The sequence below is a fragment of the Leucopleurus acutus genome (assembly GCF_964270905.1).
Source record: "Leucopleurus acutus genome assembly, chromosome: 10".
NCBI lineage: Eukaryota > Metazoa > Chordata > Mammalia > Artiodactyla > Delphinidae > Leucopleurus > Leucopleurus acutus.
Genome location: NC_139153.1, coordinates 39,749,137 through 39,766,222, shown reverse-complemented (window position 1 = coordinate 39,766,222; position 17,086 = coordinate 39,749,137). Strand labels below are relative to the sequence as shown.

General features: G+C 40.1%; 1 protein-coding gene and 1 pseudogene across 2 annotated transcripts in view; one reads left to right on the top strand and one right to left on the bottom strand.

Annotated features, from left to right (window-relative positions):
• Nucleotides 1-17,086, bottom strand: part of PRKAR2A (protein kinase cAMP-dependent type II regulatory subunit alpha) — a 73,454-nt gene that overhangs the window by 48,883 nt on the left and 7,485 nt on the right. The gene's annotated exons all lie outside the window — the stretch shown is intronic.
• Nucleotides 5,507-6,181, top strand: LOC309966966 (small ribosomal subunit protein uS10-like; annotated as a pseudogene). The gene has a single exon. The product of its transcript is annotated as a small ribosomal subunit protein uS10-like (transcript).

Sequence of the window (17,086 nt, the reverse complement as noted above, 5' to 3'; positions counted from 1 at the left end):
CTCCGGATGCACAGGCTCAGTGGCCATGGCTCACGGGCCCAGCCTCTCCGCGGCATGTGGGATCTTCCCAGACCGGGGCACGAACCCGTGTCCCCTGCCACCTGCATCGGCAGGCGGACTCTCAACCACTGCGCCACCAGGGAAGCCCAAGCCATCTATTTTTGAATCTTAAATTCATTTAAATGGAACCTCAAATGCAAAAGAAAAATTACAAGCTAAACACGCCTACCTTTTTTTTTTTTTTCCTACGCCTACCTTTTTTAAAATTCCAGAGTCATACACTAAATTTTACACTAAACAGGAAAAACTACCTGAGAAAAACTTATTGTGAGAATATAATACGCAAGAACAGCCCTAGCAGACCATATGTTTTTATCTTTTTAAATTTGAAGTATAATTGACTTACAATATTATATTAGTTTCAGACGTACAACACAGTAATTTAATATATTTATATACTACAAAATGATCACCCTGGTAACTCGTTACCATCTGTCACCATAAAAAATTATTACAATGTTATTAACTATATTTCCTGTGCTGTACATTACATCCCTGTGACTTACTTGTTTAATTACTAGAAGTCTGTACCTCTCAACCTCACCTATTTCATTCATCCCCCGACTTCACTCCCCTATGGTAATCACCAGTTTGTTCTCTGTATCTATGAGTCTGTTTTAATACATTTGTTTGTTTTATTTGTTAAATTCCACATATAAGTGAAATCATACAGTATTTGTCTTTCTCTGTCTGACCTATTTTGCTTAGCATAATACCCTATAGGTCCATCCATGTTGTCATAAATGGCAAGATTTCATTCTCTTTTTTAGCTGAGTAATATTCCACTGTGAATGTATACCACATCTTTATCCATTCACCTATCAATGGGCACTTAGGCTGCGTCCTTATCTTGTAAATAATGCTGCCTTGAGCGTAGCGGTGCATTTATTTTTCTGAATTAGTGTTTTTCTTTTCTTTGAAAAAATACCTGGAAGTGGAATTGCTGAGTCATATGGTAGTTCTATTTTAAATTTTTTGAGAAACTTCTATACTGTTTTCCCTTAGCTTAAATATTCACCGCTATGAGAGTCAAGTAAGTAAAAGACAAGGCCTTGAATCAAGGGCACAAATAAGTAAAACCTTAGGGCTTCCCTGGTGGCGCAGTGGTTAAGAATCCGCCTGCCAAAGCAGGGGACATGGGTTTGAACCCTGGTCCAGGAAGATCCCACATGCCGTGGAGCAACTAAGCCCGTGTGCCACAACTACTGAGCTTGAGCTCTAGAGCCCGCGCGGCAACTACTGAAGCCTGTGCGCCTAGAGCCTGTGCTCCTCAACAAGAGAAGCCACCACAAAGAGAAGCCCGCGCACCACAACGAAGAGTAGCCCCCGCTCACCGCAACTAGAGAAAGCCCGGGCGCAGCAATGAAGACCCAATGCAGCCAAAAATAAATAAATAAATAAATAAAAGAAGTAAAACCTTAAATTACCCTTTAAATTAAATAACAGCTAAAGCAAATAACACTCCTCTCCAGTTTCTGAATAAGAGATGTCCCCAGTTTTTCTCTCCATTCTAAGCCACCTCCCCACCCGCCATTCTAGGACCTTGCTCCATCAGATGCTACCTCTCCACTGGCTCATTTCCCTCTGCATGTGAACATGCTAATTGTGACTCTAACCTAATAAAACAAAACCAAAGACCTTCCCTCATACCTGTACTTCTTCAAGCTACCACCAGGTCCTTACTTCTTCAAAATGTACTCCCCATTCCCTGTCTGAGTCTTCTGCAGCCCGCGTCTCCCTCCCTCCCTCCCTCCCTGTCTCTCTCTCTCTCTCTCTCTCTCTCTCTCACACACACACACACACACACACACACACACACACACACACACACACAAACACACACAAACTCCCTGACCCACTGGCACCTGACCTCTTCTACCACAACCCCACTGAAGCCTCTATCCTGTCCCTGGAATTACAGCTGGGTCCAATCATTTCAACACTGGCCTTACCCAACTTGACCTCTTCACTGCTTGCAACACCACTGATGCCCAGTTTAGTTCCTACCTTAGCTCCCTTCTCTGTGCTCCCACAATATACTCTGTGATAGCAGTCTCCAAAATCAGCTCCTCAGTCATAAACTCACTCATGTACTCAACAAGATCTTTTTAAGTATACATTATAGGCCTGGCTGTATGCTAAGTGCTGAAGACAAAGAAAATGAAAATTCCCCATCCTCACAGAGCTTCTGTTCTATTGAGAGAAAAATAACAAAAACCAAATAAGAATTCTAGATCATTACTTGAGCTCTAATGTAACCAGAGGGACCCACTCTAGGCAGGGCAATCTGGAAAAGCCTCTCTAAAGCTGAGGCTTAAATGAAGAGGAGCCAGCTGGTCAGAGCCACAGAAGAAAGATTCAGGAAGGACCAACAGCAAACACAGACTACTTAGAGAAAGAGCCAGGCAACAAGTGTAGCAGGCAAGGATGGATAGGGCAAGAGAGAGAAGGTAGAGAGAAAAATATGGATCAAATCTTGCAGGACTGTGTGAACCACAGAAGATATGTGAATTTCATTCCACTTGCAATGAGGGGATTTGAACTGAAGATTGATATGATCTGGTCTCCGTTTTAAAAAAATCTCCCCAGCTACTGGGTGGAGAATGAACTAGAGAGAGCAAGGCATTTGAAATAAGAAACTTCTGTGGTTGTCGAAGGAAAAGAAGAGAGCTAGGGTAGAAACACAGAAAAAGCAGACTAGGTATGAAACTCAAAGCACAGCAACAAAAGAAAAAAATAGATAAACTGAATTTAATCAAAATTTAAAAGTGTGCTACAAGAGTATAAAAAGACAACTCACAAAATGGGAAAAATATTTGCAAATCACATATAGGGTAAGAGACTAGTATCCAAAATATATAAAGAACACTTACAATTCAACAACAAAAAGACAAATAACCCAGTTAAAACATAGACCCAGGACCTGAATAGACACTTTGAAGAAGAAGATATACCAATAGACAACAAGCACATGAAAAGATGTTCAACATTATTAGTCATTAGAGAAATGCAAATCAAAACCACACCAAAGGGGCTTCCCTGGTGGCGCAGTGGTTAAGAATCCGCCTGCCAATGCAAGGGACACGGGTTCAATCCCTGGTCCGGGAAGATCCCACATGCCGCAGAGCAACTAAGCCCATGTGCCACAACTACTGAGCTTACGCTCTAGAGCCCACGAGCCACAACTTCTAAGCTCACGTGGCACAACAGAGTAGCCCCCACTCTGCCACAAGTACAGAAAGCCCGCGTGCAGCAACAAAGACCCAACGCAGCCAAAAATAAAATAAATAAAATTTAAAAATAATAATAATACCGGTCCGGGAAGATCTCACATGCCGCGGAGAGGCTAGGCCCGTGAGCCATGGATGCTGGGCCTGCGCGTCCGGAGCCTGTGCTCCACAACGGGACAGGCCACAACAGTGAGAGGCCCGCGTACGCAAAAAAAAAAAAAAAAAAGTTCTAATCACAATAAAGTTTACCTGTGAGGTGATGAATGTTAACTAATCAGTTCACAATATATACATATATGAAATTATGTTATATACTGTAAACTAATACAATGTTATATGTCAATTAAATCAACTATACTCCAATATAAAATAAAAATTTAAAAAATTTTTTAAAATTTCCCAGTCTGATATTGTGATATAACAAGAAATATATATTTGGTTTTCAGCCCAGATTCCTGGCAGAGCTCCTAAAGCCTGAAATTTCCTCAGTGACAGAGGTGAGAGGAGAGTCTTTTGTTATTCAAAATAAGTCCCTTTCAACCAAACTGAGTTTATGCTAATGAGGTGACACTTGAAAGATGAAGACCGGTTATGAGAAGAACAACCCTGTGATTAGAGGGCTGGAAATTTCAGCCCTACACCTTGACCTACAGGGAGGGACGATGAGCTGGGGATTGAGTTCATCCTTGATGATTTAATCAATCATGCCTATGTAATGCACCCTCCATTAAAAACCCTAAATGAAGGGGTTCTGAGAGCTTCCAGGTTGGTGAACACATTGAGGTATGGGAAGGTGGTGTGCTCGGAGAGGGCACAGAGGTTCTGTGCCCCTTCCTACATACCTTGACCTATGCATCTCTTTCATTTCGTTGTACCTAGTTGTATTCTTTATAATAAGCCAGTAACAGTAAGTAAAGCACTTTCCTAAGTTCCGTGAGCCATTTGAGCAAATTATCAAACTTAAAGTGGGGTCATGGGACCCCAAATTTATAGCTGGTCAGTTCGAAGTACAGGAGGCCTGGATTTTTGATTAGCGTCTGAAGTAGAGGGCAGTCGTTTGGGACTGAGCATTAACCTGTGCAGTCTGCACTAACTCCAGGTAGTTAGTGTCAGAAGTGTCTTGAGTAGAGAAACAACAGTTTTTCTTTTACCTAGTATCTTTGTTAACAGTATATCCCCCTAGTACTCCAAGAATCATACCAGGTTCACCCCAGGTCAGGGTGAACCTTGACTTTCCTCTCTTCCTCACCTTCTAAAAGTAGGGATTCAATAATTCTTATCAACTCTATCAAAATAAGTATCTCAAATATACAGTCACATATTGAACATAAGCAGACATTAGATGAAGATAAAGGTTCAACATTCTTAAAATGAATAAAATTGAAAGTAAAACACTGAGAAATTTTTCCAAAAGTTAATTCTTTTCAAAAAATTTTAATACCTTGTGCTTCAAGTGTACAACAAATTTGGGTGATCATTTCATAATGTATGCAAAATGTCAAAACACGATGTAGTACATCTGAAACTAACATAATATACAGCATGTCAATTGCATTTTTAAAAAATTTTTATTGAAATATAGTTGATTTACAATGTTGTGTTAGTTTCAGGTGTACAGCAAAGTGATTCAGTTATACATATATATATACATATTCTTTTTCAGATTCTTTTCCATTATTGGTTATTACAAGATAATATTAAGTAGAGTTCCCTGTGCTATACAGTATGTCCTTGTTGGTTATCTCTTGTATATATAGCAGTGTGTATATTTCAATCCCAAACTCCTAATTTATCCCTCCCCTCTTTCCCCTTTGGTAACCATAGGTTTGTTTTCTATGTCTGTAAGTCTATTTCTGTTTTGTAAGTAAGTTCATTTGTATCATTTTTTTAGATTCCACATATAAGTGACATCATACGGTATTTGTCTTTCTCTATCTGACTTACTTAACTTAGTATGATAATCTCTAGGTCCATCCATGTTGCTGTAAATGGTTTTATTTCATTCTTTTTTTATGACTGAGTGGTATTCCATTGTGTGTGTGTGTGTGTGTGTGTGTGTGTGTGTGTGTGTGTGTGTGTGTATCTCACATCTTCTTTGTCCATTCATTTGTCAATGAACACCTAGGTTGCTTCCATGTCTTGGCTATTGTAAATAGTGCTGCTATGAACACTGGGGTGCATCAACTGTATTTTAATTTTTTTAACTATACAACAAATTTGGTATTCATATATATTGCTGGTAACTGTGTATACTGATTGACACAATCCTTCTGAAAAGCAATATGACCACATAGTACTTATTAAATGCCAAAAAATGTATCTTTTGACACAATAATTCTGTTTCTAGAAATCTATTCTAGGTAAATAAGTCAACAATGAAAAAAAAAAAACACCTTATGCACTCTTTGAGAAGATACAGTCACAGCTGCAGCAGAACTCAGGTCTGCCGGCTCTTGCTTCCAGCTTCTGCTCCCAACTCACCACTGTTGGTTTTCCCCAAGGAACAAGTCTATGAGGAAGCCTCACCACAGCCATGGCTCTTAAATATAACAGAAAATCACCCATGGAACCAGAGGTGGTGATTTACCAAACTAGAATTACCCTAACCAACCACAATGTAAATCTCTGTCGAAGGCGTGTGCTGACTTGATCAGAGGAGCAAAGAAAAAGAATCTCAAAGTGAAAGGATCAGTTTGGATGCCTACCAAGACTATGAGAATCACTACTTAGAAAAACTCCTTGTGGTAAAGGTACTGACTTGGGATCTTTTTCAAATGAGCATCCACAAGCAACTCATTGACTTGCACAGTCCTTCTGAGATAATTAAACAGATTATTTTTGTCAGTACTGAGCCAGGAATCAAGGTTGAAGTCATCATTGCAGATACTTAAATCAACTATTTTAATAAATTGTCAGTTGTTAAAAAAGAAGCTGGGGCTTCCCTGGTGGCGCAGTGGTTAAGAATCCACCTGCCAATGCAGGGAACACGGGTTCAAGCCCTGGTCCGGGAAGATCTCACATGCCGCAGAGCAACTAAGCCCGTGCACCACAACTACTGAGCCTGCGCTCTAGAGCCCGTGTGCCACAACTACTGAAGCAAGCCCACGCACCTAGAGCCTGCGCTCCACAACAAGAGAAGCCACCACAATGAGAAGCCCACACACCAGAACGAAGAGTACTCCTGCTCGCCGCAACTAGAGAAAGCCCGCACACAGCAACGAAGACCCAATACAGCCATAAATAAATAAAACTTATTTTAAAAAAAAGAAGCTGTATGCATTAAAGAAAAGTTTATACTAGCAAATATTTGGAGGCAACCTAAATGGGGAATAATTATTATTATTTATAATAATAATATAATATACTAAATTTGCAAAATACAGTAGAAAAATCATTATGACAACAAAATACTGGCAAACTAAATCCAGCAGCATATTAAAAGGATTATACCTTACACCATGACCAAGGGGGATCTATCCCAAGAATGCAAGGTTGGTTCAACATATAAAAATTAAAATGTAATATACCACATATTAAAAGAATGAAAGGGAAAAAACCACATGATGATCTCAATTGATGCAGAAAAAACATCCAACAAAATCCAACACCCGTTTGTACCCAACAAACTAGGAATTAAAGACAATTTCCTCAACATAGTAAAAGCATTTATGAAAAATCCATAACTAACATCTTACTTAATGGTAGAAGACTGAAAAAATTTCCCCTAGATCAAGAACAAGACAAGGACGCCTGCTTTAGTCACTTTTATTCAGCACACTATTGAAGGTCCTAGACAGAGCAATTAGGCAAGATAAATTAAAAGGCACTCAAATTGAAAAGAAACAAAACTATTCACAAATTACATGATCTTATATAGAAAATCCTAAAGAATCTACAAGTTGCAGGATACAAGATCAACATACAAAAATCAGTTGTAGAGGGCTTCCCTGGTGGCACAGTGGTTGAGAGTCAGCCTGCCGATGCAGGGGACGCGGGTTCGTGCCCCAGTCCGGGAGGATCCCACAGGCCGCGGAGTGGCTGGGCCCGTGAGCCATGGCCGCTGAGCCTGCGCATCCGGAGCCTGTGCTCCGCAACGGGAGAGGCCGCGGCAGAGAGAGGCCCGTGTACCGCAAAAAAAAAAAAAAAAAAAAATCAGTTGTAGGAGTTGGAGGGGAAGATGGCGGAAGAGTAAGACGCAGAGATCACCTTCCTCCCCACAGATACACCAGAAATGCATCTACACGTGGAACAACTCCTACAGAACACCTACTGAACGCTGGCAGAAGACCTCAGACCTCCCAAAAAGCAAGAAAGTCCCCCGTACCTGGGTAAGGCAAAAGAAAAAAGAATAAACAGAGACAAAAGGATAGGGACGGGACCTGCACCAGTGGGAGGGAGCTGTGAAGGAGGAAAGGTTTCCACACACTAGGAAGCCCCTTCGCGGGCGGAGACTGCGGGTGGCGGAGGGGGAAAGCTTCGGAGCCGCGGAGGAGAGCACAGAAACAGGGGTGCGGAGGGCAAAGCGGTAAGATTCCCGCACAGAGGATCGGTGCCGGCTGGCACTCACCAGCCCGAGAAGCTTGTCTGCTCACCTGCCGGGTCGGGCGGGGCTGGGAGCTGAGGCTCAGCCTTTGGTTGGAGCGCAGGGAGAGGACTGGGGTTGGCGGCGTGAACACAGCCTGAAGGGGTTAGTGCACCACGGCTAGCCGTGAGGGAGTCCGGGGAAAAGTCTGAACCTGCCTCAGAGGCAATAGACTTTTTCTTCCCTCGTTGTTTCCTGGTGCTCGAGGAGAGGGGATTAAGAGCGCTGCTTAAAGGAGCTCCAGAGACGGGCGCGAGCCACGGCTAAAAGCGCATCCCCCAGAGACGGGCATGAGATGCTAAGGCTGCTGCTGCCGCCACCAAGAAGCCTGTGTGCGAGCACAGGTCACTATCCACACCCCCATTCCGGGAAGCCTGTGCAGCCCGCCACTGCCAGGGTCCCGGGATCCAGGGACAACTTCCCCGGGAGAACGCATGGCGCGCCTCACGCTGGTGCAACGTCATGCTGGCCTCTGCCACCGCAGGCTCGCCCCGCACTCCGTACCCCTCCCTCCCTCAAGCCTGAGTGAGCCAGAGTCCCCGAAGCAGCTGCTTCTTTAACCCAGTCCTGTCTGAGCGAAGAACAGACGCCCTCCTGCGAACAACACGCAGAGGCGGGGCCCAATCCAAAGCTGAGCCCCGGGAGCTGTGAGAACAAAGAAGAGAAAGGGAAATCTCTCCCAGCAGCCTCAGAAGCAGCGGATTAAAGCTCCACAATCAACTTGATGTACCCTGCATCTGTGGAATACATGAATAGACAACGAATCATACCAAATTGAAGAGGTGGGCTTTGAGAGCAACATTTATTATTTTTTCCCCTTTTCCTCTTTTTGTGTGTATGTGTATGCTTCTGTGTGAGATTCTGTCTGTATAGCTTTGCTTCCACCATTTGTCCTAGGGCTCTAACCATCCGTTTTCTTTTTTTTTAATAATTATTTTTTATTTTAATAACTTTATCTTAATTTTATCTTCTTTCTTCCCTTCCTTCCCTCCTCCCTCCCTCCCTTCTTCCTTCCTTTTGTTCTTTTTCTTTCTTTCTTTCCAGTTTTTCTCCCTTTTATTCTGAGCCGTGTGGATGAAAGGCTCTTGGTGCTGCAGCCAGGAGTCAGGGCTGTGCCTCTGAGGTGGGAGAGCCAACTTCAGGACACTGGTCCACAAGAGACCTCCCAGCTCCACATAATATCAAACGGTGAAAATCTCCCAGAGATCTCCATCTCAACACCAGCACCCAGCTTCACTTAACGACCAGCAAGCTACAGTGCTGGACACCCTATGCCAAACAACTAGCAAGACAGGAACACAACCCCACCCATTAGCAGAGAGGCTGCCTAAAATCATTATAAGTCCACAGACACCCCAAATCACACCACCAGATGGGGACCTGCCCACCAGAAAGACAAGATCCAGCCTCAACACCAGAACACAGGCACTAGTCCCCTCCACCAGGAAGCCTACACAACCCACTGAAACAACATAAGCCACTGGGGACAGACACCAAAAACAACGGGAACTACGAACCTGCAGCCTGCAAAAAGGAGACCCCAAACACAGTAAGATAAGCAAAATGAGAAGACAGAAAAACACACAGCAGATGAAGGAGCAAGATAAAAACCCACCAGACCTAACAAATGAAGAGGAAATAGGCAGTCTACCTGAAAAAGAATTCAGAATAATGATAGTAAAGATGATCCAAAATCTTGGAAATAGAATAGACAAAATGCAAGAAACATTTAACAAGGACCTAGAAGAACTAAAGACGAAACAAGCAACAATGAACAACACAATAAATGAAATTAAAAATACTCTAGATGGGATCAATAGCAGAATAACTGAGGCAGAAGAACGGATAAGTGACCTGGAAGATAAAATAGTGGAAATAACTACTGCAGAGCAGAATAAAGAAAAAAGAATGAAAAGAACTGAGGACAGTCTCAGAGACCTCTGGGGCAACATTAAACGCACCAACATTCAAATTATAGGGGTTCCAGAAGAAGAAGAGAAAAAGAAAGGGACTGAGAAAATATTTGAAGAGATTATAGTTGAAAACTTCCCTAATACGGGAAAGGAAATAGTTAATCAAGTCCAGGAAGCACAGAGAGTCCCATAGAGGATAAATCCAAGGAGAAATACGACAAGACACTTTTTTTTTTAAAACATCTTTATTGGAGTATAATTGCTTTAAAATGGTGTGTTAGTTTCTGCTTTATAACAAAGTGAATCAGTTATACATATACTTATATCCCCATATCTCTTCCCTCTTGGGTCTCCCTCCCTCCCACCCTCCCTATCCCATCCCTCCAGGCGGTCACAAAGCACCGAGCTGATCTCCCTGTGCTATGCGGCTGCTTCCCACTAGCTATCTACCTTACGTTTGGTAATGTATATATGTCCATGCCTCTCTCTCGCTTTGTCACAGCTTACCCTTCCCCCTCCCCATATCCTCAAGTCCATTCTCTAGTAGGTCTGTGTCTTTATTCCTGTCTTACCCCTAGGTTCTTCATGACATTTTTTTCCCTTAAATTCCATATATATGTGTTAGCATACGGTATTTGTCTTTCTCTTTCTGAATTACTTCACTCTGTATGACAGACTCTAGGTCCATCCACCTCATTACAAATAGCTCACATTCATTTCTTTTTATGGCTGAGTAATATTCCATTGTATATATGTGCCACATCTTCTTTATCCATTCATCCGATAATGGACACTTAGGTTGTTTCCATCTCTGGGCTATTGTAAATAGAGCTGCAATGAACATTTTGGTACATGACTCTTTTTGAATTATGGTTTTCTCAGGGTATATGCCCAGTAGTGGAATTGCTGGGTCATATGGTAGTTCTATTTGTAGTTTTTTAAGGAACCTCCGTACTGTTCTCCACAGTGGCTGTATCAATTTACGTTCCCACCAACAGTGCAAGAGGGTTCCCTTTTCTCCACACCCTCTCCAGCATTTATTGTTTCTAGATTTTTTGATGATGGCCATTCTGACTGGTGTGAGATGATATCTCATTGTAGTTTAGATTTGCATTTCTCTAATGATTAATGCTGTTGAGCATTCTTTCATGTGTTTGTTGGCAGCCTGTATATCTTCTTTGGAGAAAGGTCTATTTAGGTCTTCTGCCCATTTTTGGATTGGGTTGTTTGTTTTTTTGTTATTAAGCTGCATGAGCTGCTTATAAATTTTGGAGATTAATCCTTTGTCAGTTGCTTCATTTGCAAATATTTTCTCCCATTCTGAGGGTTGTCTTTCGGTCTGGTTTATGGTTTCCTTTGCTGTGCAAAAGCTTTGAAGTTTCATTAGGTCCCATTTGCTTATTTTTGTTTTTATTTCCATTTCTCTAGGAAGTGGGTCAAAAAGGATCTTGCTGTGATTTATGTCATAGAGTGTTCTGCCTATGTTTTCCCCTAAGAGTTTGATAGTTTCTGGCCTTACATTTAGGTCTTTAATCCATTTTGAGCTTATTTTTGTGTATGGTGTTAGGGAGTGATCTAATCTCATACTTCTACATGTACCTGTCCAGTTTTCCCAGCACCACTTATTGAAGAGGCTGTCCTTTCTCCACTGTACATTCCTGCCTCCTTTATCAAAGATAAGGTGACCATATGTGTGTGGGTTTATATCTGGGCTTTCTATCCTGTTCCATTGATCTATCTTTCTGTTTTTGTGCCAGTACCATAATGTCTTGATTACTGTAGCTTTGCAGTATAGTCTGAGCCAAGACACATATTAAACAAACTGTCAAAAATTAAATACAAAGAAAACATATTAAAAGCACCAAGGGAAAAACAACAAATAACACACAAGGGAATCCCCATAAGGTTAACAGCTGATCTTTCAGCAGAAACTCTGCAAGCCAGAAGGGACTGGCAGGACATATTTAAAGAGATGAAGGAGAAAAACCTGCAACCTAGATTACTCTACCCAGCAAGGATCTCATTCAGATTTGATGGAGAAATTAAAACCTTTACAGACAAGCAAAAGCTGAGAGAGTTCAGCACCACCAAACCAGCTTTACAACAAATGCTAAAGGAACTTCTCTAGGCAAGAAACACAAGAGAAGGAAAAGACCTATAATAACGAACCCAAAACAATTAAGAAATTGGGAATAGGAACATACATATTGATAATTACCTTAAATGTAAATGGACTAAATGCTCCCACCAAAAGACACAGATTGGTTGAATGGATACAAAAACAAGACCCATATATATACTGTCTACAAGAGACCCACTTCAGACCTAGAGACACATACAGACTGAAAGTAAGGGGATGGAAAAAGATATTCCAGGCAAATGGAAACCAAAAGAAAGCTGGAGTAGCAATTCTCATATCAGACAAAACAGACTTTAAAATAAAGACTATTAGAAGAGACAAAGAAGGACACTACATAATGATCAAGGGATTGATCCAAGAAGAAGATATAACAATTGTAAATATTTATGCACCCAACATAGAAGCATCTCAATACATAAGGCAAATACTAACAGCCATAAAAGGGGAAATTGACAGTAACACGTTCACAGTAGGAGACTTTAACACCCCACTTTCACCAATGGACAGATCATCCAAAATGAAAATAAATAAGGAAACTCAAGCTTTAAATGATACATTAAACAAGATGGACTTAATTGATATTTATAGGACATTCCATCCAAAACAACAGAATACACATTTTTCTCAAGTGCTCATGGCACATTATCCAGGACTTGATCATATCCTGGGTCAAAATCAAGCCTTGGTAAATTTAAGAAAATTGAAATTGTATCAAGTATCTTTTCCGACCACAACGCTATGAGACTAGATATCAATTACAGGAAAAGATCTGTAAAAAATACAAACACATGGAGGCTAAACAATACACCACTTAATAACGAAGTGATCACTGAAGAAATCAAAGAGGAAATTTAAAAATACCTAGAAACAAATGACAATGGAGACATGATGACCCAAAACCTATAGGATGCAGCAAAAGCAGTTCTAAGAGGGAAGTTTATAGCAATACAATCCTACCTTAAGAAACAGGAAACATCTCGAATAAACCACCTAACCTTGCACCTAAAGCAATTAGAGAAAGAAGAACAAAAAAAACCCCAAAGTTAGCAGAAGGAAAGAAATCATAAAGATCAGATCAGAAATAAATGAAAAAGAAATGAAGGAAACAATAGCAAAGATCAATAAAACTAAAAGCTGATTCTTTGAGAAGATAAACAAAATTGATAAACCACTAGCCAGACTCATCAAGAAAAAAAGAGAGAAGACTCAAATCAACAGAATTAGAAATGAAAAAGGAGAAGTAACAACTGACACTGCAGAAATACAAAAGATCATGAGAGATTACTACAAGCAACTTTATGCCAATAAAATAGACAACCTGGAAGAAATGGACAAATTCTTAGAAATGCACAACCTGCCAAGACTGAATCAGGAAGAAACAGAAAATATGAATAGACCAATCACAAGCACTGAAATTGAAACTGTGATTAAAAATCTTCCAACAAACAAAAGCCCATGACCAGATGGCTTCACAGGCGAATTCTATCAAACAGTTAGAGAAGAGCTAACACCTATCCTTCTCAAACTCTTCCAAAATACAGCAGAGGGAGGAACACTCCCAAACTCATTCTATGAGGCCACCATTACCCTGATACCAAACCAGACAAGGATGTCACAAAGAAAGAAAACTACAGGCCAATATCACTGACGAACATAGATGCAAAAATCCTCAACAAAATACTAGCAAACAGAATCCAACAGCCCATTAAAAGGATCATACATCATGATCAAGTGGGGTTTATTCCAGGAATGCAAGGATTCTTCAATATACGCAAATCAATCAACGTGATACTCCATATTAACAAATTGAAGGAGAAAAACCATATGATCATCTCAATAGATGCAGAGAAAGCTTTCGACAAAATTCAACACCCATTTATGATAAAAACTCTGCAGAAAGTAGGCATAGAGGGAACTTTCCTCAACATAATAAAGGCCATATATGACAAACCCACAGCCAACATCATCCTCAATGGTGAAAAACTGAAAGCATTTCCACTAAGATCTGAAACAAGACAAGGTTGCCCACTCTCACCACTCTTATTCAACATAGTTTTGGAAGTTTTAGCCACATCAATCAGAGAAGAAAAGGAAATACACGGAATCCAAATGGGAAAAGAAGAAGTGAAGCTGTCACTGTTTGCAGATGACATGATACTATACATAGAGAATCCTAAAGATGCTACCAGAAAATTACTAGAGCTAATCAATGAATTTGGTAAAGTAGCAGGATACAAAGTTAATGCACAGAAATCTCTGGCATTCCTATACGCTAATGATTAAAAATCTGAAAGTGAAATCAAGAAAACACTCCCATTTACCACTGCAACAAAAAGAATAAAATATCTAGGAATAAACCTACCTAAGGAGACAAAAGACCTGTATGCAGAAAATTATAAGACACTGATGAAAGAAATTAAAGATGATACAAATAGACGAAGAGATATACCATGTTCTTGGATTGGAAGAATCAACATTGTGAAAATGACTCTACTACCCAAAACAATCTACAGATTCAATGCAATCCCTATCAAACTACCACTGGCATTTTTCACAGAACTAGAACAAAAAATTTCACAATTTGTATGGAAACACAAAAGACCCCGAATAGCCAAAGCAATCTTGAGAACGAAAAACGGAGCTGGAGGAATCAGGCTCCCTGACTTCAGACTATACTACAAAGCTACAGTAATCAAGACAGTATGGTACTGGCACAAAAACAGAAAGATCAATGGAACAGGATAGAAAGCCCAGAGATAAACCCACGCACATATGGTCACCTTATCTTTGATAAAGGAGGCAGGAATGTACAGTGGAGAAAGGACAGCCTCTTCAATAAGTGGTGCTGGGAAAACTGGACAGGTGCATGTAAAAGTATGAGATTAGATCACTCCCTAACACCATACACAAAAATAAGCTCAAAATGGATTAAAGACCTAAATGTAAGGCCAGAAACTATCAAACTCTTAGAGGAAAACATAGGCAGAACACTCTATGACATAAATCACAGCAAGATCCTTTTTGACCCACTTCCTAGAGAAATGGAAATAAAAACAAAAATAAGCAAATGGGACCTAATGAAACTTCAAAGCTTTTGCACAGCAAAGGAAACCATAAACCAGACCGAAAGACAACCCTCAGAATGGGAGAAAATATTTGCAAATGAAGCAACTGACAAAGGATTAATCTCCAAAATTTACAAGCAGCTCATGCAGCTCAATAACAAAAAAACAAACAACCCAATCCAAAAATGGGCAGAAGACCTAAATAGACCTTTCTCCAAAGAAGATATACAGGCTGCCAACAAACACATGAAAGAATGCTCAACAGCATTAATCATTAGAGAAATGCAAATCTAAACTACAATGAGATATCATCTCACACCAGTCAGAATGGCCATCATCAAAAAATCTAGAAACAATAAATGCTGGAGAGGGTGTGGAGAAAAGGGAACCCTCTTGCACTGTTGGTGGGAACGTAAATTGATACAGCCACTGTGGAGAACAGTACGGAGGTTCCTTAAAAAACTACAAATAGAACTACCATATGACCCAGCAATTCCACTACTGGGCATATACCCTGAGAAAACCATAATTCAAAAAGAGTCATGTACCAAAATGTTCATTGCAGCTCTATTTACAATAGCCCGGAGATGGAAACAACCTAAGTGTCCATTATCGGATGAATGGATAAAGAAGATGTGGCACATATATACAATGGAATATTACTCAGCCATAAAAAGAAACGAAATTGAGCTATTTGTAATGAGGTGGATGGACCTAGAGTCTGTCATACAGAGTGAAGTAATTCAGAAAGAGAAAGACAAATACCGTATGCTAACACATATATATGGAATTTAAGAAAAAAAATGTCATGAAGAACCTAGGGGTAAGACAGGAATAAAGACACAGACCTACTAGAGAATGGACTTGAGGATATGGGGAGGGGGAAGGGTAAGCTGTGACAAAGCGAGAGAGAGGCATGGACATATATACATTACCAAACGTAAAATAGCTAGCTAGTGGGAAGCAGCCGCATAGCACAGGGAGATCAGCTCGGTGCTTTGTTACCACCTAGAGGGGTGGGATAGGGAGGGTGGGAGGAAGGGAGATGCAAGAGGGAAGAGATATGGGAACGTATGTATATGTATAACTAATTCACTTTTTTATAAAGCAGAAACTAACACACCATTGTAAAGCAATTATACTCCAATAAAGATATAAAATTAAAAAAAATCAGGTGTAGTTATATATATTCACAATCAACAATCTGAAGATGAAATTTAAGAAAACAGGCCTTATCTGGCAGAAATGGAAAAGCTGATCCTAAAATTCATAGGGAATTGCAAGGAGTCCTAAAAACCCAAAACAGTCTTGAAAAAGAAGAACAAAATAGTGGTGATGGTTACACAAAATAATGTACTTAATGCTCCTGAACTGTATAGTTTAAAATGGTAACAATGTAAATTTTATATATATTCTACGACAATAAAAAATTCATTATGACATCTATGTGAAGAAATTTTTAAATGCTTACAGCCTTTTCTGTAAAAAATAAATAAGGCAAGAAAAAAATGAGAAGCATTTCAGGCATGAAATAATATGAACAGTATAATGACATAAACTCCAGCCTAGAGTGAAACACTGCTTATGATATGGTCTTGGAAAATCTCTAGGCCTCAGTTTCCTCATCTGTAAAATGGAGATAACTATTATCCCTACCTTAAAAGATCAGGAGGATTCAATGCAATAATGCAAATAAATCACTGAACACTGAGACTAATACAGAATAAAGGCTTAATAAATGCTAGCTGTCCTAATTGCAGAACTGTATTTATGGTTACAATTATGTAAAATTTATGCTCTTTATGTGAAGGTCTCCTCCAGCTGATATTCCTTGATCTAGTTGATGGGATACACAGTGTGTACACTTTATAAACAATCAAGCTGCATATTTATGATTTGTATCCCCTTTTGCATATATGTTTTACTTCAGAAAAAGTTTACTTAACTGAAAAAGGTGATTGCACAACATTGTGAATGTACTTAATGCCACTGAACTGTACACTTAAAACGGTTAAAGTGGCAAATTTTACATTATGTATATTTTACCACAATTTTTTAAAAGGAAGAAAAAGGAAAGAAAGCTGATTGTGGTGATG